Source organism: Panonychus citri, unplaced genomic scaffold (genome assembly GCF_014898815.1).
Source record: "Panonychus citri isolate SS breed McGregor unplaced genomic scaffold, ASM1489881v1 Contig00072, whole genome shotgun sequence".
In the NCBI taxonomy this organism is placed as follows: domain Eukaryota; kingdom Metazoa; phylum Arthropoda; class Arachnida; order Trombidiformes; family Tetranychidae; genus Panonychus; species Panonychus citri.
In genome coordinates, this window is record NW_026515477.1 from 1 (window position 1) to 27,214 (window position 27,214).

At 29.2% G+C, this 27,214-nt stretch overlaps 1 long non-coding RNA gene across 1 annotated transcript; it reads right to left on the bottom strand.

Annotated features, from left to right (window-relative positions):
* Positions 1 to 137: 137 nt before the first annotated feature.
* LOC128386566 (uncharacterized) lies at positions 138 to 25,826 on the bottom strand. Its single transcript, XR_008324905.1, has 2 exons — positions 25,465 to 25,826; positions 138 to 175 (listed from the first exon to the last, which is right to left on the bottom strand). It is a non-coding gene; the product is annotated as an uncharacterized LOC128386566 (long non-coding RNA).
* Between the last annotated feature and the right edge of the window lie 1,388 nt (positions 25,827 to 27,214).

Genomic DNA, 27,214 nt, shown 5'->3' on the forward strand with positions numbered 1-27,214 from the left:
AATCAGAACTTTTCAACCGTCGAACTTTTTTTACTTTTCTCCTTTTTTTCACAAACTTACCCGCAAAAAAATCCAGGAACTTGCAAATCTGAATAAGCTTACATGATGTTCATCATGAGCTCAATTGATTGAATCCAAATTGTTTTAAATTCACCGAGAAAATGTTGATCAACATCTAAAGAAAAAGAAAAAGAAAAAGAAAAGAAAAAGATAAACATGAAGAACCCAAAATTTGATATAATTAAAACTCATTGATTGATTATCTCAATTGTTTACCAAACCAACTAATTGATCAGTTAATTAACATACAAACATACGGATAAAACGAGCAATCAAGTGAATCAGTAAATTGTTACATTGAAACATGTTAATTGGTGATTATTTTTAGTTTCATGGGGAAAAAAGGTCACACAGATTGAAAATAAGAAAGAGAGAGAGAGAGAGAGAGAGAGAGAGATGAAAACGAGATAAATATGATCATCTATTAGGATTTAATGATTAGTTTCAATTGATTTCATGACAGATATTTGAAATTGGTGTGATTCCTAAATTAAGAAATAATAACTATCAAGTTAAATAAAATCATCAACTGATGATACAATTTGTGCTAAATTATATTATCAAATGTTGTGCTGGGAGTTAATTTGTAGGTTAACTTAGTTTGATGATAGTTTTTGATTTCATGATGGTGATGATGATGAGGATGATAAGTATTATATATCTTTGCCTGGTCCCTTATCATCAGCATCATCATGATAATGAAATTGCCTTGGGTTAGATTAAAATGATTACTTTAACAATTTAGTTAATCATTTTACTTTTTTCCCTTATCAACAAATTATTTCAACTAATTTCATATTATTATCATAATTGAACTTTCCCTGTATATTAATAGATATATTATCAAGGTAGGAATATTTTTTTTTCTTCTTTTTCTATCCAATAATCAAATTAATCATTTTCATGATGATAAGAGTATTTTCATTTTAATTGTAACGAAATAATTTCCATATAAACTTGTAATTGTTACGAATGGACAATTGTAATAAAGTTCCAATAATTTAATAAATCAGAAAGTCTTTACTTTTTTTTTCAAAATATTATGATAATAATGAATAATTTAATTATATAAAAAGTGAATCAAAATTGATTGAAATCAAATGACATGTTGATTAAAAAGTGAAAGTGTTGAAAAAATTGTTACATTTTCCTCTATGATTATAAACGATAAATTTTAATGGTTTTTCCTTCAGATTGTGAATCATGAATGAAAAGTAATAGGAAAAAATGATATTCAACATTAGGTTGATACCTTTTTCTTTGAAAATGATTAAATTGTAACAAATTGTAAAAATACATTGACAAGTTAATTTATCAATCATAATCTACAACTAGGAGGTTATCGTCATGATATTTCATGTTGATAACCGTTTGATTCATTGAGCCAATAAGATAATCAGTAATAACCTTCAATAAATGAACAAATTGAAATCGATATCATTAATTGTTACCAAAAACTGAGAGAGAGAGAGAGAGAGAGAGAGAGAGAGAGAATATAGATAGTTTTGATGCTGAAGATGATGAAGAGGAAAAACAAGAATCCTTTTTGATGATAATAATGAAAATCTAGAGAGAGAATGAAAATTGATAACTGAGTTTTGTATTATGATGGAAATATTAATATCTTCCTGATTGTGTATACCTCTGAATACCCATGATGTAAGGATAAAGGTAAGATGATGATCATGATGATGGGAATGAAAAAATCTAATAACACACAGAGAAATATAATTGAATGTATTTATAAATTGATTCAAAGGCAAATCCTCACAATTCTGTACAATTGACAAACGTGTTATCATGAATGTTGACAGGAAAGTGATGAACAAGAAAAAAAAGACTCAGAAAATATGGTGAAAATTCAGTGTTGAAATGAATCAGATTCAAATAATGATGTTTAAAAAGATGCAGCTCATTGATTAGAATCGGTTTTATATCATCAGCCATATTGGTTTTCAGTTGATGCTGAGGCTGCTTTTGTTGTTGTTGTTGCAGATATTGGAATTATTCAGTTTAATCTTCATGCTAAGGCCTTGAGGGTATTATATTAACCAGAATGGATACAGAATGATGATGATGTATTTATATAATCACTTTGTCTTGCTGACAATATGATATGAGAGACTTAAACAGTGAGTGGGTTGGATGGTCATTTCCTTTATCAAATAACATTTATAATCTCATTGCATGTCATTGGGATTCATTTAGTTTCATACATACATCTTGCTCATCATGAATTACAGGTATCATCAACTCAATACAAATAATACCTGTGATTGAAAATAAAATGTCCCGATAATATATTTTGGTCTATGTATCAAGTCCGTAGGATGAAAACCCATGAGAATCTCATCAGCTTAAAGGTATTCAACTGGTGACAGAATTGATGACAAAAGATTAAGTTATCGTTCTTGTATATCATCATTATATCAATGATCCTCATCCAAATCATCACTCACAATATCATCAGAATCCTTTTAAAAGGATATAGACATTGAATGGGAAATTGATAACAATGAGCAAAAAAAAACTGCCAACAAATCAAATTGTCAATTCATTTCCCATATCAAACCATGATAATCATTTAATCATAAACTGAGTAAAAATAGGAAAATGGGAAATTTATATTGATAATAATATTCACCAATCATGGTGATTACGGTGAGCTTGTTATAATCATGATTAAATATTCACATAGATTAACAATTACTTGTTAACTTGTTAAATTACTTCATCGCAACTACTATAAACATGATGTTTATATTAATTTGACCCAATTTTGAATAAAAAAAACGACATGAAATTTAATTATCAACTACGATTCAAGTGAGTCCCTGAAGATGAGTTAATCAGATGATTAATATCAGTCAATCAGGAAATCAAGAGAAAGAGAGAAATGAGAAAGTTAGAATATTTATTTCTCTCGAAATTAATAACTCGATCGATTAATCGTCCAAGTCAATTTGATGGAACTAAAAAAAGAAAAGTTCTGAGTAGTTCTGAATCAATTTATTGATTGAGATTGAAATTTTATAAACAATAACAATAAAATCTTTGTTTGATTAAGCCAGATGAAGATGATGAACAGGATGAATAATAAAAAATAAAGATTAACATGAATCTTATTGAAAAAAAGTATAAAAAACTAAACTCATTCTCATTTAACATTTTACAACATGAAACGATTTGATTATCACAATCATCACTTTAATCATCATGATGATTATCATGAAGATGCTCAAACCATTGAGAATGTAAATGTTATTAACTTACAGTTGAGAAAAGATGATGAAAAGGACGTGGAAGGAAGAGAGATGATGATGGAGAGATGAACAAGGGAGAAGGACGAAAAAGGTTCCGATAGGAAGACAAGAGGAAGATGAAGAAAAAAAAATTGAAACATTTTTCATTGTTCCTATTATAGTAATAATAATATGATTTAATGTTCGTTTGATAATGTATCTTTTTATTGTTATTTTATCATGACTGTTCATCATTCCCATGAATTCATGGTACTATTACTAATACGTTCAACAACAACAATAATGATAATGGTAACAATGAGAAGATCGTTGAAACTTAATCAACCAATTCGTTAGGACACAAAGAAACGTCAAAGTGGGTGAGATACAGAGGTAAGTATGAAGGCGGAAAAATGATATACATGTGATTAAATGAATTCTGAATAAATAAATAATAATAATACAACTATTAGAATAAGAATTATTTTAGATTCAGTTCTTCTTTTTATTCATTCTCTTCTTCTTCTTATTTTAACGATGATTACCACAAAGAGAATGATTCAGAATCATCATGGAAACATTACCATGCAGATATTCAGATGTAAAACATTAAAGATTATTCAATTTGTGTGTTTATGTTTTCACCCTTGAGTATGAGTAGTTTCAAGTAGTGAAGCTGAAAAGTATAATCGGTTGAAATTGAGATTCATGATGAAGATGAGGATCATCATCATGAGAAATTCTGATGATGAGAAAATTCAATCAAGATTCTTTTTCATCAGGAGATTAATAACAAACTCAAGAATCAATTAATCAATTTTCAATCATCAGTCATTCAAGGTTCTTTTTTTCAGAATCAAACCTGGGGCTGGGTAAGATTGTATAAGATGAATATTTAAACATCTTGGTGACAATTAAATCGCGATGAGGAAATTTCATCATGAGGAGGAGATACTTCATTCTCAATGTTACTCTTTGATGAACACAAATCATTTGACAAATGGGTTTAATACTCAAAACAACCATGATTGTCAACCATTGCATCAAATGAAATATCATGAAGACAGTAAATGTAAGTGTTGGATAAAAATAACGATTGAACGAAATGATAATGATTGTAAATTGCTAAGACTAATAGACAATAAAGATAATTTGATTAACTACCAATTGTTTTCGTGATAATAATCAAGAGAGAGAGAGAGAACGAAATTGAAATTAAATTGGTTAGAATAATTTTTTTCTTCAGTAATAGTGTAACTTTAATTGTTTCGATGTTAATGATAATTAATCGAGCTCATGATAAAAAGAAAGGATTTTTCAATTTTTCAATACACTTGGTTATCAAATTAAGCCACACCAATAAGATAGCTAAATCAGTTGAGTCCAAAGCCGAAACTTAGCAAGTTGAACAGATTAATTAATTTGGTTGATTTAATTATTGAAAGCATTGTAATTGTCAATATCAGTCCAAATCCTGGACCTGGAAAACTGAACAGATTTAATTATTGGAAGCATTTGAAGCATTGTAATTGTCAATATCAAGTAATCGCTTTTTGATACTGGATTTGATTCTTCTACGTTTTGTAGTTTTTTCGATAAGATCACACTGTTTGTTGTAAGCTGTAAAGGCTGAATCACGAGACCACTGAAAATCATCTCTTTCTTGGATAAGATTCAACAATACGGCTAACAATGACCAATCAATGAGAATTGGTAGTTCTCGCCTGTAAATACCTTCAACAAGATATTTTTGATCTGCATTCAGTTCAGGTAAACTTGGTTCTTGTTCAACATGACGCTCTAATTGTAAGTTCTCAACACTGGTGGTTAGATTGTCAAGTAGCTTTTGAGCCTCGCCTGTGGGCTGATCGATTGACTCCAGGTCACACAAATATCTCTTTCTCCAACGATCGTAAAAAGGATTAGAACATTTAACCGAATAAAATAGTTTATAAACTTCACTTGCGACTGCTGGAGTCCAATTAGAATGCCCAATATCTAAAATATTGTACATAAACACCAACGCATCAATAGGTAACGGAGCGCCATATGGGCGTGTATACAAAATCATCAGCATCTTTAATTGTTTGTTGTTAACAGTCATCTTAAACAAGATAATAATAAAGATGTGGAGAGAGAGAGAGAGAGAGAGAGAGAGAGAGAGAGAGAGACTCGAAGACTCGATTATATAAAAGTACACTCACTTTTGAAGCACAATTTGTCTATTAATTCAACACTTGAAACTAAATATAAGAGATTAATTCACCGACATTACTAATAATAATATTAAAGGTTATTCATAGCATATAAACGGAAACTGGCCTTTAAGATGGCTGATGAAGATGAGACAGAGGAGCTGAGTGAGCGCAAAAGACGGAGAGGTATTCAGTCAGATAAAAAGTGTAGCTAGACATTTACCTCTAGTGAATAGAGTCTAGTCCAAAAAAGAGGGAAATTTGGATGATCTGGTGATGGCGGTACAGAAACTTGTTTTTTAAGTTTCAAAGCAGGAGAAAGAAAGAAAGAAAGAAAGAAAGAAAGAGAGAGAGAGAGAGAGAGAGACAATTATTTTCAAGATAATAATCAAGAGAGAGAACGAGATGAAACTTAATTCGTTAGAGGAATTTTTTTATTCAGTAATAGTGTAACTTTAATTGTTTCGATGTTAATGATAATTAATCGAGCTCATGATAAAAAGAAAGGATTTTTCATTTTTTCAATACACTTGGTTATCAAATTAAGCCACACCAATAAGATAGCTAAATCAGTTGAGTCCAAAGCCGAAACTTAGCAAGTTGAACAGATTAATTAATTTGGTTGATTTAATTATTGAAAGCATTGTAATTGTCAATATCAGTCCAAATCCTGGACCTGGAAAACTGAACAGATTTAATTATTGGAAGCATTTGAAGCATTGTAATTGTCAATATCAAGTAATCGCTTTTTGATACTTGATTTGATTCTTCTACGTTTTGTAGTTTTTTCGATAAGATCACACTGTTTGTTGTAAGCTGTAAAGGCTGAATCACGAGACCAGTGAAAATCATCTCTTTCTTGGATAAGATTCAACAATACGGCTAACAATGACCAATCAATGAGAATTGATAGTTCTCGCCTGTAAATACCTTCAACAAGATATTTTTGATCTGCGTTCAGTTCAGGTAAACTTGGTTCTTGTTCAACATGACGCTCTAATTGTAAGTTCTCAACACTGGTGGTTAGATTGTCAAGTAGCTTTTGAGCCTCGCCTGTGGGCTGATCGATTGACTCCAGGTCACACAAATATCTCTTTCTCCAACGATCGTAAAAAGGATTAGAACATTTAACCGAATAAAATAGTTTATAAACTTCACTTGCGACTGCTGGAGTCCAATTAGAATGCCCAATATCTAAAATATTGTACATAAACACCAACGCATCAATAGGTAACGGAGCGCCATATGGGCGTGTATACAAAATCATCAGCATCTTTAATTGTTTGTTGTTAACAGTCATCTTAAACAAGATAATAATAAAGATGAGAGAGAGAGAGAGAGAGAGAGAGAGAGAGAGAGAGAGAGAGAGAGAGAGAGACTCGAAGACTCGATTATATAAAAGTAAACTCACTTTTGAAGCACAATTTGTCTATTAATTCAACACTTGAAACTAAATATAAAAGATTAATTCACCGACATTACTAATATTAATAATATTAAAGGTTATTCATAGCATATACACGGCCACACACAGATACATAGCCTTTAAGATGGCTGATGAAGATGAGACAGAGGAGCTAAGTGAGCGCAAAAGACGGAGAGGTATTCAGTCAGGTAAAAAGTGTAGCTAGAATTTTACCTCTAGTGACTAGAGTCTAGTCCAAAAAAGAGGGAAATTTGGATGATCTGGTGATGGCGGTACAGAAACTTGTTTTTAAAGTTTCAAAGCAGGAGAAAGAAAGAAAGAAAGAAAGAAAGAAAGAAGAGAGAGAGAGAGAGAGAGAGAGAGACAATTATTTTCAAGATAATAATCAAGAGAGAGAACGAGATGAAACTTAATTCGTTAGAAGAATTTTTTTCTCATCAATAATGTAACTTTAATTGTTTCGATGTTAATGATAATTCATCGATTACATGATAAAATAAAGGAAGAGAAATAAAATTGACAAGAAAACAGAAAGAGAAACATAAAAAGTATAAAACTTTTGTATCAATTTGTTTGGTTGAGATTTTCTTCTCGTTCTATTTGTTTCATTTTTTTCGTAACTTGAAAGAGTGTGGTAGAAGTTTGTTTTTGTTTTCTTCAGCAAAATAAGTTATTATTACATTTTTTACCGTTATCAATGGGTTGAGCTTAGTTCAGCTTACCAACCCAATAAACAACAAATAATCTTATACTTGTTTATCAAAATAAATCACGTAAACGTCACACCAATAGGTTAACTAACAAATGGCAATAGTTTATCACATCACAAGGGTTGGGTATCAGTTTCTAGCATGAATTTGATGTCTAGACGATGATGATCAGGTTGCAATGAAACTTTTACGATATATTTATTTTTTCCTCCTTTCTTGGTGGTGGGTAAGAGAGGAGGAGAGGAGAGGAAGAGGAGTTATGGTGGTACGAGCTATAATAATGATGCAATATTATCAAAGGTGAATTTGGAGAAATGACAAAAATCAGTCAAGAATGAAAGAAGATGATTTTGATGATGATGATGATGATGATGATGGCGAGGAGGAAAAGGAGGAGGAGGTGGTGGTGAGGAAGATGAAGAGGACAAGGAAGAGGAAAACAAATTCAGCTAAAGTAAACGGAAATCAGGTTAACTAGGTTATCATGGTGAGAGTCTTGAGTTTTATCTCAGAATTTTTTTTTCTCGGAGTCAATCCTGAGTTTTTATCTCTTAACAGCATGATAAATTTCATAATAATAATCATAACAATCAACTTGTTAGTTAGTTTGTGAAGATATTTTTTTCTCTCATTTTCTTATTCATCCTCTGTCTCTTTTTTCCTGAAATTTTATCTTTTTTTCTTATTCTTTATTGAATGAGAAATATTGTTACCATGACATCTTTTGAACAATGTTGATAATAATAATATGAAACTTGAATCAACTTTTTCTTTTGCATCTTGATGGTAATAATTTTCAATAATAAATTCAATATCTCATCTTTTATATCATTACCATGAAACATTTCTTCATGAACAAATGATGACCTTATAATAAATAGGTAGCCAAGTATTTTCATCATTTTAACTGTCTGACTTTGTTTCCTTTTTCATCTTCATCCTTTTCTAAAGTAATAAACTAATATCATCTCTCCCTAACTCACTCTCTCTCTCACTCTGACCTTCTCTTTCTTATCAAAACATTTTGTAACAATTTCACTTTGAGACTATTTCCTTTCTTTTATTATTATTTTCATTTGTTCAGAGCATCTTACTGAACCATCTTGACCACTTTCTACTGTCCACTAGAAAAGAATTGATGAGAAAACTAATTGGTGTCCAAAAGTTTTCTCCTCATCTTATCGTAACAACTTAAAGTCTGATGGTGAAAATTTCCACCAAAGTTCAGGGTTTGATGATCTGTAAAAGTTTCACGAACTTGGAAGGAATAAAAGTTTGTTTCATCGAGTCTAAATTGTTTCAGGTTGGATTATCATTCTGAAAGTTCTTGATTCTTTTACATGGGGGAAAACAGAAGACGAAAAACTTTTCTATCATTCTTCCCAAATATAATGTAATAATAATTCTTGAAACATCGTCATAATACTGCATCATCATAATACACTGATAACGATAATGAAACATGTAATATTATTACCTTTAGAAAAAAAAATAGTGAGTATAAACTTATCTGCTCATCTGATTTCATGGTGAGATTTACAATAAAATCCTTTGAGCTTTTCAATTGGTATCATGATATCTCATCATTATAATCATCCTATTCATGTTGTTCAACATGTTATCGTTTAGATTCACTCATTTCTATCTGATTATATCCATGATAAAAGTTACACCAGCTTAATAGTAAATACAGTTGAAATTATCACACATTCAGTAGGGAAATTTTTCTCATGATAAATTCAGAATCAATATAGATTTGAGAAGATACAATTTATCTCATAGATGTTTATAAACCCACAATGAATCATTATTAAAATCTTGATAACAATATATCAGAATTTTTTTATCATCATTTTGACAGGAGAAGAGAGGGAAAGAGAGAGAGACAGAGAGAGGAAAATATGAAATTCGATATTTAGAAAAAGAAAAAAAAAGTCTATCGTTTCTTTTGCAAGTTAATTCAGAATTTTTCTTTTCGATGTTTTCATTTTATTTTATTTTTCTTTAACCTTTCGCAAAAAAAAGGTTAAAGAGAGAAAATTTTCCGAATGTAACCATAGTTACTTGAATTCGTATGTAATTATCACCCAATATATCAAGTTCCCACAAGGGAAACAGAGATAGCATGAAGATGCTATTACTGATGATGCGGATGGAGCAAAAAAGGAAGAGGATGAAAAACAGAAAAAAAAACTCAACTAATCATATTTTACTCTTTCTTTTTGATGTAAGGTTAATGATAATACGTTTGTCTTTCATCTTTGGTGTATCTGATTATCATTTACTGTTATCATCAGGAGTTATATAATAATGCTCAAGGATAGAGATAAAAATTGAGCCCAGTATATAAGAAGAAGATGAGAAGACAGAAAATACCAAGTTATTAGAGTGACGATGACAAAGATGATGAGACTGTGAAAACTATGGGTAAAGTTAATTGATGGAAACTTAGGTTAGTAAAGTTTTTGACAGAGTTCAAGATGAAAAATTGTATTTACCTTCAAGTCAAATGGAATTAAAGATTCAGATCATCACCCTGAATTCATTTTCATGGAAATCAAGTTAATTTATCCCTTTTTTTGAATATCATCCTCATCACTTTACTTCATCAAAGGTTATCATCTGGCAACAGGTTATTAAACGGTAAAACTAAATAATCAAAGTGCTCTGGGCTTTTAAAATCAGATTCTGATGGATGTTGAAAAAAAGGTTATAAAGTTTTTTTGCCTCTCTGAGAAAATAGAGCAAATTGAGATGATGATAATAATACAGGAAGTAAAGTAGTGAGTGATTATTGAATGATGATGATGGGAGCTGAAGGTGAAAGAGAAAAGTAAACAAAAATGATGAAGATTCACCTTATATTTGGATACAATAACAATCCAGATAGAAACTCGTTAAAAATCACTCGAGGAATATAAACAAATTTCTCATTCTAATACATATAAGTTCATCACCATGACTCTTACATTTAATTTCATTCACTTCCCTTTTTTTATCATCCTCATTTTCATCCTCCTACAGCTAAAAGTCTTCCACCCTGTTCTTCAATTCTGAGTAAAAAAAAAAAAGTTCTTGAGTATTTCCTCTTGTTCATTTTGAAAAAATTCTGTTTTTTCCTCTTTGCCTTATTTTCAATTGATCTTTGGTTCATTTTCATTCATTTTCATGAGTTTCATGATGCTTGCAATAATTTTTATTTTTTTCTCATGTTTTCTTTGCGCTTCAATCAAAATGATCACCATCATCTTTCTGCTTCTGTCTTCATTGTTACACGAAAAATACAGAGAAATATGAAGTGAAATAAATTATCCACAATTTACTGTATCCGATACATGAAATGTCAGATAAAATTTCATAATCATCATGAACTAACGGTTCATGTCAATGAACAAGGTCAAAACAATCAATCAGTAATTTACACTCGATGGTAACTTATCAATATTATCAAATGTTATCATGGAAATGTGTCAACTTACAAATACACAAAATCCATAGAGTTAATCAATTCAGTATTTACCAGGAAATAATTAATCCAATGAATAATCTGATTAGATCAATAATTGATAATAAAAAAAAACAAAATATTCAGAATGAACATAATAATGATATTGATGCAAATGATCAAGACATTTTCCTCTGAACTTTAATCAAGTACTGAAATTAAGCAAAAAACAGTTTCATGATATACAAAACCTTTGATATTTGATATTGAACATGATAAAACTTGTACAACCGAATAAAGTTAAATCAAATTAGATTGTACAAAATTAAATTGTTGCGAGTCGAATACAATAAAATGTGATTGTTACAACGTTTATAATAACATGATAATTATGAAGCATAAATTAAAACAAAATTAACATGAAATTAATAAACCAAACACACAATAATATTCATCTAATAGATTTAATTATCATAAAAAACCATTCATGATAATAAATCATTCAGAATCTGAACTGACCAAAGAAAAAAGAAGCAAAAAAGATTATAATTGAAAAAGTATTGTAACTACTCAGTTCGCAATAGTTACGATTAATATTGAGCAAAGAAAATGATGATAATGATGATGGTGCAAGTGAGAACAATAACTCACATAATCTCAATGGAGTAATACTCATCTAACACGATTAAACAATAAAAAGTTCCTAATAGAATCTTATTTCCTTTCAGATGATGATGAAGATCATGATGATGCTGATGAAACAAAGAGATGGATGAAAAGTGAAGAGAGAGAGAGAGAGAGAGAGAGAGAAATGATGAGGAAAAAGCTCCATTGCCTGTTGCCTTAACTGTTACTTGCTAACCCAAAGTATTTTTTGTTGTTACAATTGAACATAAAGGTAACACAAATAACAGGAATGAATCAAAAGATGAAATGAAAAGTTCTGATTCAGAAATCATGAAGTTACCCCCTGAATAATACGTGACTCTTTCCTATTGTATCAATTGTAATAATTTATCAGCTAGTTGATTACTTTCAAAGTTTTTATCTTCTCTTCTTGATTGTTTTCCATGATAAAATCATTAAAAGAAATCAACTGAATGAATCGGAAAGATAATTTCATGATATTACCCATGGATAGAAATTAGCTTGGTAATATTCATGAGTCAAATTCATGGTTGAATTAAGGATTAAGTCACGAAAAAAAAGTTGATTGATAATATTGATTCAAGATCAAGGTAACATCAATCAAAATTGATTGGACAATAACAATAATTAACTGACACAAATTGAACAAATTGATTGTTAACACAAAGCTTTGGAGACAAAAGGTGATAATCAAATTTGCCAATGATTATAATGCAACTAACAATTTAATCAATTATATCCACAGTAATGTGTAGACTTTTTTTCATCTAAATTAAATTGATTATCTTACACAGTATAAATTAATTACGATCACAACCAGCAGAGACTTTAATTACATATCATCCAAGTTGATTAAAAGGTTGATATGGATTCCAAAAGTATCATGTTATCATAATATTGTTTGTATTATGATTATCATTTTATCAATAATAAAGTAATTGTTGTCGTTAAACAATCAAAACAAGTTGAATTAACTCTCACTTGAATTATTAACATTAATTTGATTATTTACTGTTTTTCCTATTACATTTATCATAATCAAACTGATGTTTATCAAACATTGAAAAAAAAGTCATGGATATACGAGTGAGTTTCACGATTGGAAAATAATAACAATTGACAAAAAATACTCGATTTTTTTTCAATCAAACAAATAACAAAGATAAAGAATTGATTAAATGATCATAATCAGATTCAATTAAATTGTTAACAACGAGATTCCTATTGAAGCAAAACGAATTGTGTATGAAACAAACAACGCTAATGATTATTTTCTGTTCATATTCATCACATTTGAAACAATTTCTGTGGAGGAAAAACTCCCTCAGGTAACATGGTGGGATGAAATGGTGAAGTAAATGATTGGAGTGGGGCGATTATTGATTATATTTTTTTCCCTCTTGCTAGTGTATCATAATTTGAAAGGTGACAAGTTAATCTGGTAAAGTGACATTTTTGCAAATTTTTGGACAACTTTTAATAAAGTATTTCATTATATTAATAAGCAATTAGTATGTGATTAGTTTAATTGTTGTAGTTAAGTTTGAGGACAAGTAAAAAAGGGGTTTAACTTGGAGCACTAAAAATCATGTTAATTGTTTGAAATTAACTATATTATCGGATTCAATTCCCTTTGAAACTATTCAGTCAACGTACACTTTCATTTAATAGGCTTTGATGTTTGTGTTCAATTGATTGATTAAAATGCAAATTTTTTTGAGAAAAACATTCATGAGACTTTCTGATTAACTTGATGTTTCCTGAACATTTTGTCTGGGAATTTGATTAATTTAACGTAATGGTAACAATCGGATGCCATTGACAATCAAACCAATTTATTGATTAATTGTGATAATGATTCCCAAACTTAAAGAAGGATGGAAGTGTCGGCCTGAATCAAAAATAATTCTAGTGGAGTGGAAGTGGGAAGATGAGAAGGAAAATATATAAAAAAAAGACCAAGAGAAAAGAAAAAAGTTCTAACTTGTCATTGATTACGATTTAATGGTTCAAGCAAATCATGAACTTTGCCTTATCCAATTAACTTGCTTAACTGCTCACCAAATCATCATTATCATCATCAACTTTCTCATCATAATCATCGTTAAAAACATCATTAAGATCAACAATTAGTTCTTATGATTGAGTTAAACTTTGAATTGATCAACCAGTTTAATAACGATCAAGTTATAAACTCATGGAAAAATTGAAAATGAATGACAATTCTCATTTAATTAGCTTTGATTTTGAGAGCCAAAAAACAAAACCAATCAAATTTCATCCTAAAAACATCAAAACTGTTTCCGGAAGGGATTCAAGTTGAAAGGAAATTTACAAATCCAACGAAATAAACTAATCAATAAATGTTACATTACACAACATGTACAACTAACTGTGAACTAGGATCAACTTCTGCTGACCAGTAGGGAAAAAATAATTCAATTCAAAGTGACCACTGATGAAAAATTGAATTCATATTGAATAAATTGAACTTCTTTTGTTTGAGAATCCGAAAAGATGAAATTAGCTGAATAAAATATACAATTGAATTGTTACCATTTTTTTCCTCGTCATCATCATGAAAAAAAATAGATTATATTATTGCAGAAATGGACACAACAATGGACACAAGTCAAGTGAACAATATGATGGACGTAATAAATAAAAACGACGAAGATGTTCATAAAGACGAAAATAAGAATTCGAAAAATTTTTTATTTCTAAAGAATAACAAGAGAAAAAAAGATTCTTTTATATACTAACAGCTTAGATTCTTAGTTTTTATTATTTGCTTATGGAAGAAAAAAATTGATTGTCAACATTGGATCAAAATCAGTTGTAGATTAAGATGATGTTGATAATGATCATCAGGTTGATCATGAAAAGATCAATACTATCATGAAAATCATCTATTGTTATAATTTGATTATTTCTCTGCTCTTCTACTATATTTTTCCCATTTTCATGATATAATAAAAAACTTTATACACATCAACTTACAATCGATAGTTGATCATGAAATGTACCTGAACAATGACCAAGTCACTTTGATCATAATCATGATTGTTGATCAGATTATAAGTTAACAGTAAACATACGAGAAGAAAAATCAACTCTAATGATAATATAATTTATCAACATGTAAACATGAGTGTCTCTTTGAAGATGAGCCAGTGTCCACTTTCCTTCATTGTAAACTGACCCTTTCACTCAATTGTTACCCTATGATTGATATAATCACATGTATGTGGGTTGGGTTATCATCATTGAATTGGATTAAATCATTAGTTTTATGAGAATGATGATGATATTGATGATACATGACAAAAGCAAGAAAACAACAAGAAAACAACAAGAAAGGTTAATACATGATATTCAACTTATCTCATTTTTTGTTCCTCCATGAGGTTTGTTGCTTTTTACAAAAAAAAACCTTTTACATAATCTTACATAGAAAACAATTGAAAACAATCATCACACTACATGATAATTCAATCATGAAGGATAAGAAAGATGCAAAATATGAAAAGGCACAAGAAAACAAAAAGAAATGCTGAATATGAATTCAAGGAGATAATCTGTTCTGCATCTTTGTTTCTTTATCTTATTGATTTTGCATCAACATGATTTTTTTTCAAGGGATAACATTGTTTTCACAGAAAAGTAAAATCATCATGATTTCAATGTTAACTTATTCATGTCTCAATGAATCCCAAGTATTTCCATCTCGTTACTTTATCTATATCAGAGTCATTTTATATCTTGTCGTTATCATTGTCTCTTTGTATTATCATGATAATGATGATGATTATCATGATCATTTCATACATTTCCTTTGATATCATTAGGATGATGATGATGATAAAATAAGTAAACATAACCTATTAGGTCAATAGAATCCTGAACAATTATAATCATAATTATAATTGGTGTTAGCAGCAGAAAAAAAAGTAAATCACAAATGTAAACAATTAAAATATTGGTAATTGTATAAGACGGAAAGAGATATAATTAAATCTATTTGTTGCTTAACATTTAAGAGGATTAATTGTCAGGGAAAATCATAATCGAATTGGAAACTTGAATATCGTTGGAAGTTTTTATAAAGAAATGTAATTCAAACAGAAAAATGAAACATGAAACTATTGGAATGATAAACTAATGAGATTTGAGATGAAAAAGTTAAAAAAAGAAATTCTTTTCTATTTAATTATTCATTCTGATGACAATACAGTATTGGAACAAATTACCATCAAGTTTAATACAGAATAATTCAACTAATCTCTCAACTGTGTAAAACTAATCCATCTTGCAATATGACACATAATAGACGATAACTTTAAAGAAAAAAACTTTCGAGTTCATCATGAGCATCACATTTTTTTTCTGCTCAGCAATCATGATCATCTAACTAATGATATTTTATACTGAGTAACTAGATTATAATATCAAATAAGATAAAATTAAGGCTAAGTAACATGATAGAGGAATGGGAAACGATTCAAACGAAGCATCATCATCATCGAAGATGAAAATAAAGAAGAAAAAGGAAAAAAAGTTCTGGAAAAAAACTTCAAAAGTAATATAAAAATTGCAATATGTTAATACGACACAGATACAGAACTTGAAGTAACTTTTTTTTTCTTTCTCTCATTCTGATAACACAAAGTCAACCAGGAAATTCATGGAAGGTGAAAAAAAAACTTCAGAATCATCATCAAAACCTTTCAACATTAACCAAGAAGAACCTCAAAAACAAGGCAGTAATTAACATAATCAACATAATTATCATCATCTTCAAGTTCAGTTGGGAATGGAGAAAAGTTCTGTAAAAGCTCAAAGGTGAAGGTGGAAAATGGAGATAGAATGAAAAAAATTAAACAAACACACATGAAGATATTTATCTCCATAACATCACAGATAATGTATGTAGATATGAGGCCAACTCTCAACTCCATGGAAATGATTGAATTAATCGAGCCAGAAAAGCTTAAATAATGTTTGAACAAGTTGTTACAATTGTTTCTCAAGTTGATTAAATAACAACATATAATAATCTTGAGTATTGGAACTTGTATTATTGTGTTTTTTTTCATCATCTTCATCATCATCATCATCATCATCACAAATTTGTTTCTGTTACCAGAAATATCATCATCTTCATCTTCATCACAAATATTATCATTACTATTATCATCATTATTATTATTACATTTTCACTCCCTGTAGATTTGATAAGATCTTGAGAATTTATCTTCTTGAACAAGATGAAGATAACCTTTTCTCATGACCTTTTTTTATCATAACAGAGATAGAGAAACATAGATGTACATAAACTAAAATTCATGTATCAATGAAGAATCAGAGCTCAGACGAATATTTTTTCATGTCATCTGAATTTCAGAATTGGTATCAATCTATGTACAGATAGAAAAACGATATTCATGATAATATTTCTAACAGATAATATACATAAAAGTCTCTGCCATTTTATATGATAAGAATGGTGAATTATTTTCCTTCTTATTGACATTCTAGCTTTTGGGTGGTTCTCAGAATCTTGAGTTACAATTATTTACCAAGATAATATATTGTGTATCACTTTACTATCGTTTACCTACTCATCCTTTACACCATCAGCACTATTAGCATGTTTATCATATATATAAGATGAAGAAGAAAAAAAAATCCAACAAGAGGCAATATTAATGATCAAGAATTGTTTCAGATGAAAAGAAAATTGTTTCTCATTGTATAATATTTGCAAATTCAATTCTATGGCAAAATAAAATATCATGAAAAAAGACAACTAAACACACAGATAATATATTATATTATATTCAAGTAACAAAGACAATGATTATTTTACCTTGGAAAACATTTCAATAATATTATTTGTTCATTTGAACATCCAAAGTTGTTTTTTTTTTCTTCATCATGTTTGAAAACTCTCATTCATTGCTCAGAATCACTCGTTTGAATTGATTATATTCAATCTGTTTTATCCTGAAACTATTATCATGCAATACTTGAAACTCAAAATTCACTCAAATTCATGATTCTATTAATATGGTTTGAAAAATGAGATAACCATGATGATAACCAAGGGACTTGCAATTTGGCACAGCATAAACTTGTTGCATTAAGAGTTAAATTAATTAACTAAATTAAATATGATCAATGATTATCTCTTCATCTCTCTCCACAAAGTATAATTGTTATTAATGTATTTTATGTTATTTCGTCTTGTGTAGTAACATAACAATAATTGCCTTTGGTGTGTAGCTGATGATTTTCATGGTTCAATCAATTCTGAAGAGTTTTCTTACTTTCATGAGAGATAAAATTTCTTACAGAATTGGAAAGGAAAAGAGAAAACAAAAACTTTTTCCTGTCTCATTTTCTTTCAGATATTATATCATTGCTATTATAAAAATACGCAACATCATCTGTATAAAGTTCTGGGTGTATGAATTTTTCAACTGTACATTTCAATTGGTAAATCAATCATTCACTTTAAATTGAATCAACTTGATTTAACTTGAAATTTTTTCTCTTTATATCTGTTACTGTTTGAAGTTGTTGTTGTTGTTTTTTTTTTCAAGGTAATTCAAGGAAACAAAACAAAAAATAGAGGATAAAATATATTAGGAAAACATTGAGAGATGATAACAAAAATCACTCCCAGTTTGAGACTACATCATATTACCTATGATACAATTCAAGTGTAACTCAATTGGTTACCTTCACCTTTTTTATCATCATTATCTTCATCTTTAGCTCCCTCACATAGGGAATTGATTGTCAATACATTTCTTCATCCTGTTCTCATCATCATCATCTTCATCATTTATAAAGATTTACTTTTTTTTTCTATTCTCTTCTATTCCTTTTGGAGATATTATATTTTTTTTTTCGTTCTTCACTCAGGTAACAACCATTGATTGTATCAGATTAAATTACAGGTAAAGCTTCATTGACCAGTTAAGAATCAAAAATCAATCTCAATTTGATCTTAGATCAAATTATTTACTTTGATTCACTTGTGATTATTAAATATAATATTACTGTTACATTGAAGCTAATTACATTGAACTTCAATGACAAATTAACAAGAATAATCTCATTTTCTTTTTATTATCATCCTAAAAATCTTGATGATTATGATGATGATAATCATATCAACACTGGTAAGGAGATGACATGATGAGATAGATATAACAATCAAATGAAATTCGATCACAATCAGTTAATAGTTACAAGTTTACACTTGATTGCTAAAAGGATACAACTAGTTAGTGATATAAATTATTCATACAATCAGATTGGGACAGAGATTTATTGGGATAAAAAAATAAATCAATTGTTTCCAATCATGATAATCGTTGTGTGTTATTGTTGTTTGCATGGATGATAAATCAATCATGTTTACCAAGTAATATTATTATAAGATGATTAAATGTTAATCAATTTACCTTTTTATACATAATATCCTCTTTCCCTCTATGTTATTGCGATTTTATGTAAATTCATGATATGATATTATTAATAACATGATGATAACAATAAGATGATAAAGGTAGATGGGAGGTAAAGGTAATCGATGAATATATTTTCAAGTTCAATGGTAACATGCAAAACTAAAGACATCAATTTTATGAATACAATATGATGGTGATGATAAATAAATGAAATTTACATTCAACTAGATTCAGAAATTGAAATTGAATAAGAGATGCTGATGAAGATAAAGTTTTCTACAATGATTATCATGATGATCAGATGGATGATTTTCGTTGGAATCTATTGTATTTATTATTATTATTTTTATCTTAACCGTGATTTCAATGGTTCAACAAGAAACAAATATTATTGTTATCATGAAAAACATGGTAACACGTTTCAATTGATTTACCAGCAAACAGAATCTTTTTGTTGTTGTTGATTTAACCTTTACTTATAATACATCTATCGTCAAGGACAATAGGATGATGAAGAGAAAACATGATGAAGGGAAAATTTTTGTACCAAAATGATGCTAAGAATTGAGAAGTTGAAGTTTTCAAGACATGTTATGATGTTTGAACGAACAACATTTCAGAGTTGGAAGATGAGAGATAAAGATAAAGATAAAGATGAGGATAAAATTGTTGAATCTGAAACATGACTTAGTATTGGGAATTGGGAGTGAGTGTGGGAATGGGAATGGGAATGGGAATGAGAATGTATTATCAACGACTAATAGGAAAGATTTTTCTCTCCTTCTGATCAATTCTGATGAGGAATGATAAAGATGATGATGAGTTGAGCATTAAAACCACATTAGTGGTTCTGGAGATGAAAATGAAAAACAGGTCAACCATAAGAAAGAGGAAGAAGATGAGTAGAAAATGAGGAAATAAGGTTTCTAATTTAATGGTCATTTGAGCTTCTATGTGTATTTATTTAGCTCAATCAAATCATCATCTTAATTAAAATCAGAATCATTGTCAGAATCATCAGCAAGCTTCTTTTCTCATATCACCCTTGTCATCGGCCTAGCACAAGACGATATCTATCTCTTATTAACTGATATGCGATAGGATAGGAATTGCATGAGCGAGAAAAAAAAAGATGAGTCTGATATTTCGGATAAGTTGATAAAAGAAAAATCTAATTAACAGCAAGATGATAATTTCCCTTCAACTTCAATGTCCATTCATTAATTTCACGATACAACTGATCACAAGAATAATAATATTTTTTTTCTTTTATTCAGAATTCAACTTTCATCCTGAAATAAACCTTCTCAACTATATACCTTATCCAATTTACTTTTACTAATGATGGTTTTTAGAATAGAATGTTAGAAAAAGTTCTAGCCAGATATTCATCAAGATTTGTTTCGTTTAAAGAAACCAACAGATAAACACACATGAAACACCCAATAAAATGGTGAAATTGTATCAACAATCAAAGATAAAATGAATTCATTAATAATTCTGTTAATGATTTCTGTTGATGATATTAGTTTTATCTTTTTTTCCTCAAACTCAACGCCTTTGCACAGCTGATTTATATTATCAACACTGAACAATAAACAACCTCTGGTAGTTGATGATGTGGAGATAGATAATAAAGAGGCAGGTTACCAGAAGAAGAGAAGAGAAGAAGATAAAAAAGATGAAGATGATGAAAGTAGGAGGTCAGGGTGTTGGTTTTGATGGTAGAGTAGAAGTGGGTAGATAAAAATTGGTTGATTAGTTATCATCCATACAAGGAAACCGGAACGGGAAATGAATGTTGTCAAAATGTGCACCGGTAAAAACCTCACAGACAAACCTCAAGACAAATGGTTTAGTTTTCTTTAAGGTCTAAACTCGACCAACATTATTATTATTTACCAAATTACCATTGACCAAATCAACAGAAATGAAGAGGAAAGTAGGATGATAATAATGATTCAGATGAAATGATGAAAACCTTTTTACTTTTACAAACTAATGACCAATAGGCAAGTGAATATATTTATTTACACATCTATCAACTGAGTCAACATTTTCATCTAACCACTGCTGGTCAGTGAAAATAAAAAGGTAATACCTTGATGATGATGATGATGATGATCATCCAATGATTATAGTTGACTGAATTACATGTCAACCCGCTTAATCATTATTTAATCAAACAATAATCATCCTGAAAACAGGTATTATGATTATTATTTTCAATTGAAAAGATAAATCTTGTTCAGTGAAACATGAATACCATGATTCCGTGAAACCATAAAATTAATTAATCCGCTAATACAGATTGTGTATAAACCATAATACTCAATGTATCAATTGGTGAAAATTGATTCATGGATGATCCTTGATAATATACCCAATATGAAATATTGACATGGATTTTGATTCAATCGCTAAGGTAAAAGGTAAAAGTCATTTATCAATCCTATGAACATTGATGTTATTATCGAGGTTAAAAAGTTCAGAGTAGGTTCAATCATTAGATTCCCTCAAGATATTTTGCCAACCATGGAATTCATTCAATCACTGATTTCAAATACTATTCAAATCTAAATAAATACTGAAACTGTTACCTTTAGTTATCTAGGAAAAATACAACTTGTTGATAAAAGTTTCGATTATATATTACAACGAGGATGGAAGAAAAAAACTTCTCTTGTCAATTTAAAAAAAGAAAAGTTAATTAAATCAATCAATCACAATTGAAACTTTTAACTCAAGTAATTGGCAAAAAAAAAGTTATTAATTGATTAAACCTAATCAAATAACATTTGAGATCATTGAATGATTATTTTAAGACTCGAGACTATAAAAAAGTAAGTTAATTAGCAAAAATAAAAACCATTCTATACAATAGTTAATCTGGAAATGTTTCAATTAACATGATAATTGACCTTAATTGTGATTCTAATGATGGTAAACAGTAGTTTGACAATAATAGTTAATTGAATGAAGATAATAAGGTAAAAACCAACATTACAAAATAATTAGGTTAATCTTATTGATAATCATTGAATCATGATGATGGAAAAGGTAAATTACAATTGTATTGGAATGGAGACAATTAAAAACTATCAATAAGACAGGAAAATATTCAAATACAACCGATGGACAATTTGAGGCAATGACATTTTTTTTTACAAAGGACAAAGACCACACAAAACAATCATGATGATGACAGTTAATGATTGTGCTCATGATGTTGATGAGAGAAGATGATAATTTATTAATCAGGAAGTAAACATTTTTTTTTTCTTCATCAATTGATGGGCAATAATAATGATAATAATGGTAATAAGAATCATGATAATCTTGAATAGTAATGATAAAACATGAATCTAAATTATCTGTATGAGCAATGATTATAACGTTGATGATTGATGATGTTGTATCTTGGGTTGATGAAGATGATGAGGTTCAATGATGATGATGATGGAAATGCTTTCGTAAGAAGATAAAAAGTATAAGCATTTTACTAAGAAGAAAAGAAATCAAAAAAGAAGATTCTTTTTTCTTAATCTTTCTTTTTCAATATCATAATTACTATCACGATGATTATGGATAATAATTATCTATTGCACACACATACAACTAATCGCTGTTGATTGTGAAAAAAAAGGAAAAATTGATTATCACCAATTTGATTTGTTGACTTTGTCTCAAAATACAATTAATAAATTGTCTAATAGAATTTAGTTTCTCTCTTTTATGTTTGTTAAATGTTAATTGTTTACACAAGATAATTAGCAAATTAATTGAAATCACATTTAGTTTTTTAATCATTAATCAAGTTACAAATTAATAGACACACAACATGTTAACTATTATATTGTTCAATTTACATTAATCAATATTTTATCATTGTTATCAGAACAGTTTAATTATTATCATCCATAATCTTCATCATCAACATGATTTATCAAACAATCTAATATTATAATAATTGAATCAAGATGTGTTATTAATTTGTAATTTATCAATATCATCAGTGAATAAATCATGAATAATTAAACAAAGTAAATGAAAAATAAACAAAAAAGTTAATTACTCTATTGATCTAATGGTCATTCAAAGCGTTTTTGTATTGTCATTATCAATATTTAATCAGACAATGATAATGAAAAGTCAAGAACTTGGTGATAATCATGATGAGGATGAGAGAGAGAGAGAGAGAGAGAGAGTTTTATTTCAATTCACTCCCTCATCTGCATAGTATTGAAAGTTCATGTTCATGGGGATTCAGAATGTTTAGATCTGAATTCAAATACTGTTTACTTATGTCAACATGTTACATTAGGGTAACAGATAAAGAAATGAGCTCAATAATATGGAGGGAAAAAGTAAGAAGATGAGCAAGAAATGAAGAAAAACAGAAGTTTATCACCAAGAAGATGAAGATTCTTAAAGAATCATTGATTCATATCAACTTTAGTTACTTTGCGAGTTATATCTTCTTTTTTCACGTTCTTTTTTTCTTTCTCTTCATCATCATCTTCTTTAGCTTATTCGTCGTGTTATTTTTTTTCTCTTAGTTCTCTCATCATTATCTTGTGAGTTGAACTTTTTTTTTTCTTTTTATTTTTGTTCAATTTCATGTTCATCTTAATCTTTCGTCAATATCTTCGGGACTTAGGAATTCATGTTCTATTATAAAGAATTGAATTGATTGAATTCATTTGGTCTTTTCATGTTTTCTTTTCATTATCAGAGATGATAGAAACAACATTGTTGGTGATAATGATGATAATAACTGGATTATAAATATTAGGTTGGAACAATAGTTTACATAATTAATATTAATATTATTTTTCTCTGTTAGACTAAATCTGTAAGGAAACAATTATTGTTACTCTATTTCTTCATCCCTTAATATCTTCATTATTTTTGTTCATCATCATCATTATCATCTTAGTTTTTTTTCCTATGCTGATTGATTCTTGTTTCCAAGGGACTATTTATTACAAATTTGCAAAAGCGTCCTTGGAGATGCTGATGGTGGGAAAAAAGAGGCAAAAGAGGAGGATGATAGTGGTGATGGTGGTGGTGGTGGTTAGTGATGGTTCAGCAAAAGAAATAAGAAAATGTCAAATAAATGTTATCATGGTAAATGTTGATCAAATTAATTTCCATTTTAGCTCAACAGTGTGTTACTATAATCACAATTTTCGGGTTGATAACAACAATTTAACCAAATAACAAACACACAAGAGCAACAGCAAGATAGGAAGAAGAAGAAGAAGACGAGAAGAAAAAAAAGTTCAAATACAACGAAAGAGGAAGAAAATAGTTGATTAGTTTATGAAGAGGAGGAAGAGGATGGTGAGAGAGCGAGAGAGAGGAGGAGGTGATGAGAGAGTGAAGTGCTTATATCTCAGCATGAATATACGATCATCTCAGTGGTATAGCCTCATTTTAACAACACAAATTCATTTCATTAGCTCATTGCTCGGCAAAAATTCAGTAACATTTTTGTTGGCTAATGAAGTCATTTCCAATCCTGTTTCTCTCTCTCTCTCTCTCTCTCATTACTCCTGTAACTGTATTAGTGATAACATTATTCTGAATCTTTACATTGATTCCTAACTAACATATTCTGTCACATTCTTACCCTCGACCAACTCCCCATGAGAGTATGTGTTGAATAAAGTATTACTTTTTTTTTCTCTCTCTCTCTATGATAACATTGGATTCTTTTGACTTTTTCCCTCCCAACATCAACCTCTTTGAATAACAAAATAGCTTCATGTTGATGGTGATCAAGATTATAAATAATATTATTACCATTACATCATTATAATCAATGGCACTGGAATTATCGTTGATTAGATAATAAAATTGACCAATATAAAAAGTATCAAACATACTGTGAAGGAGCAATTAATTTTATTTGCTTGATTAACAATTTAATCATTGATATAAAATTAATCTAATATACTGGTAAATGGACAGAGTGATCTATGGACGATAAAAGGTAAAAATCCATAAAAAAAAAGGTAAATGAAGTTACATTTATATTTATTGGACAAAGATGACGATCAAAAAAAGAGTAAGAAAAAAGTAACAATAACCGTTAGAAAAATGAAAGAGAAAAAATGACGAAAACAATAGAAAAAAAATCTATCAAAAGTATCTTTAAATTGTTTTTTTTTCTCTGCCAAATTAAGAGAAAGAAAAGTTGAAAAAATTTTGTTCTTTTTTAGAGAACAAAAAAAAGAGAAAAATTAACTTACATTGATTGGCCATTTTATTGTGTCATTTTCAACACTTTCGCAGGTTGAATGTAACTCGGTGGTTGGCAACAGGTGTCAAAGATCTTAGATCGGTGAAAGTTTACAATCAACTGTCGTTAATCAGTTAATCTCAATGGTAACAATTATTAACACAATTAAAATGGAAACGATTTAGTTTCTCGACACAATCAACGTTCATGTTAACCACTTTTCTTGCAACTGATTGTAATGCTTACATTTTCCCTCTTTAAACCGATAAAGTGAGAACATCAAATGGAAAAGAGAGAGAAGAAAAATTCCAACAACCTGATTGGTCGATGGAAGGGGAAAGTAAGGGGAGAATGTTAGGGATCACATATGAATAAAAATACGATCTTTTTCTTCTCTCTCATTTTCTTTCGGTTTCTCTCTCTCTCTCTCTCTCTCTCTCTCTCTCTCTCTCATTACTCCTGTAACTGTATTAGTGATAACATTATTCTGAATCTTTACATTGATTCCTAACTAACATATTCTGTCACATTCTTACCCTCGACCAACTCCCCATGAGAGTATGTGTTGAATAAAGTATTACTTTTTTTTTCTCTCTCTCTCTATGATAACATTGGATTCTTTTGACTTTTTCCCTCCCAACATCAACCTCTTTGAATAACAAAATAGCTTCATGTTGATGGTGATCAAGATTATAAATAATATTATTACCATTACATCATTATAATCAATGGCACTGGAATTATCGTTGATTAGATAATAAAATTGACCAATATAAAAAGTATCAAACATACTGTGAAGGAGCAATTAATTTTATTTGCTTGATTAACAATTTAATCATTGATATAAAATTAATCTAATATACTGGTAAATGGACAGAGTGATCTATGGACGATAAAAGGTAAAAATCCATAAAAAAAAAGGTAAATGAAGTTACATTTATATTTATTGGACAAAGATGACGATCAAAAAAAGAGTAAGAAAAAAGTAACAATAACCGTTAGAAAAATGAAAGAGAAAAAATGACGAAAACAATAGAAAAAAAATCTATCAAAAGTATCTTTAAATTGTTTTTTTTTCTCTGCCAAATTAAGAGAAAGAAAAGTTGAAAAAATTTTGTTCTTTTTTAGAGAACAAAAAAAAGAGAAAAATTAACTTACATTGATTGGCCATTTTATTGTGTCATTTTCAACACTTTCGCAGGTTGAATGTAACTCGGTGGTTGGCAACAGGTGTCAAAGATCTTAGATCGGTGAAAGTTTACAATCAACTGTCGTTAATCAGTTAATCTCAATGGTAACAATTATTAACACAATTAAAATGGAAACGATTTAGTTTCTCGACACAATCAACGTTCATGTTAACCACTTTTCTTGCAACTGATTGTAATGCTTACATTTTCCCTCTTTAAACCGATAAAGTGAGAACATCAAATGGAAAAGAGAGAGAAGAAAAATTCCAACAACCTGATTGGTCGATGGAAGGGGAAAGTAAGGGGAGAATATTAGGGATCACATATGAATAAAAATACGATCTTTTTTTCTTCTCTCTCATTTTCTCTTTCGGTTTCTCTCTCTCTCTCTCTCTTTGTTTTCATTTGTCTCCCTCTTTCATTCGCTGTCGCTCATTTCTTGTCTCTTTCTCTCTTTCTCTCTTTGTCTCTGTCTTTTTTATTCTCTCTCTCTATTTATTCTCTGTCTATCTGCAGCCATTTTACTCTTCTCTCTCTCTCTCTCTCTCTTTTCTCTCTCTTTCTCTCTCT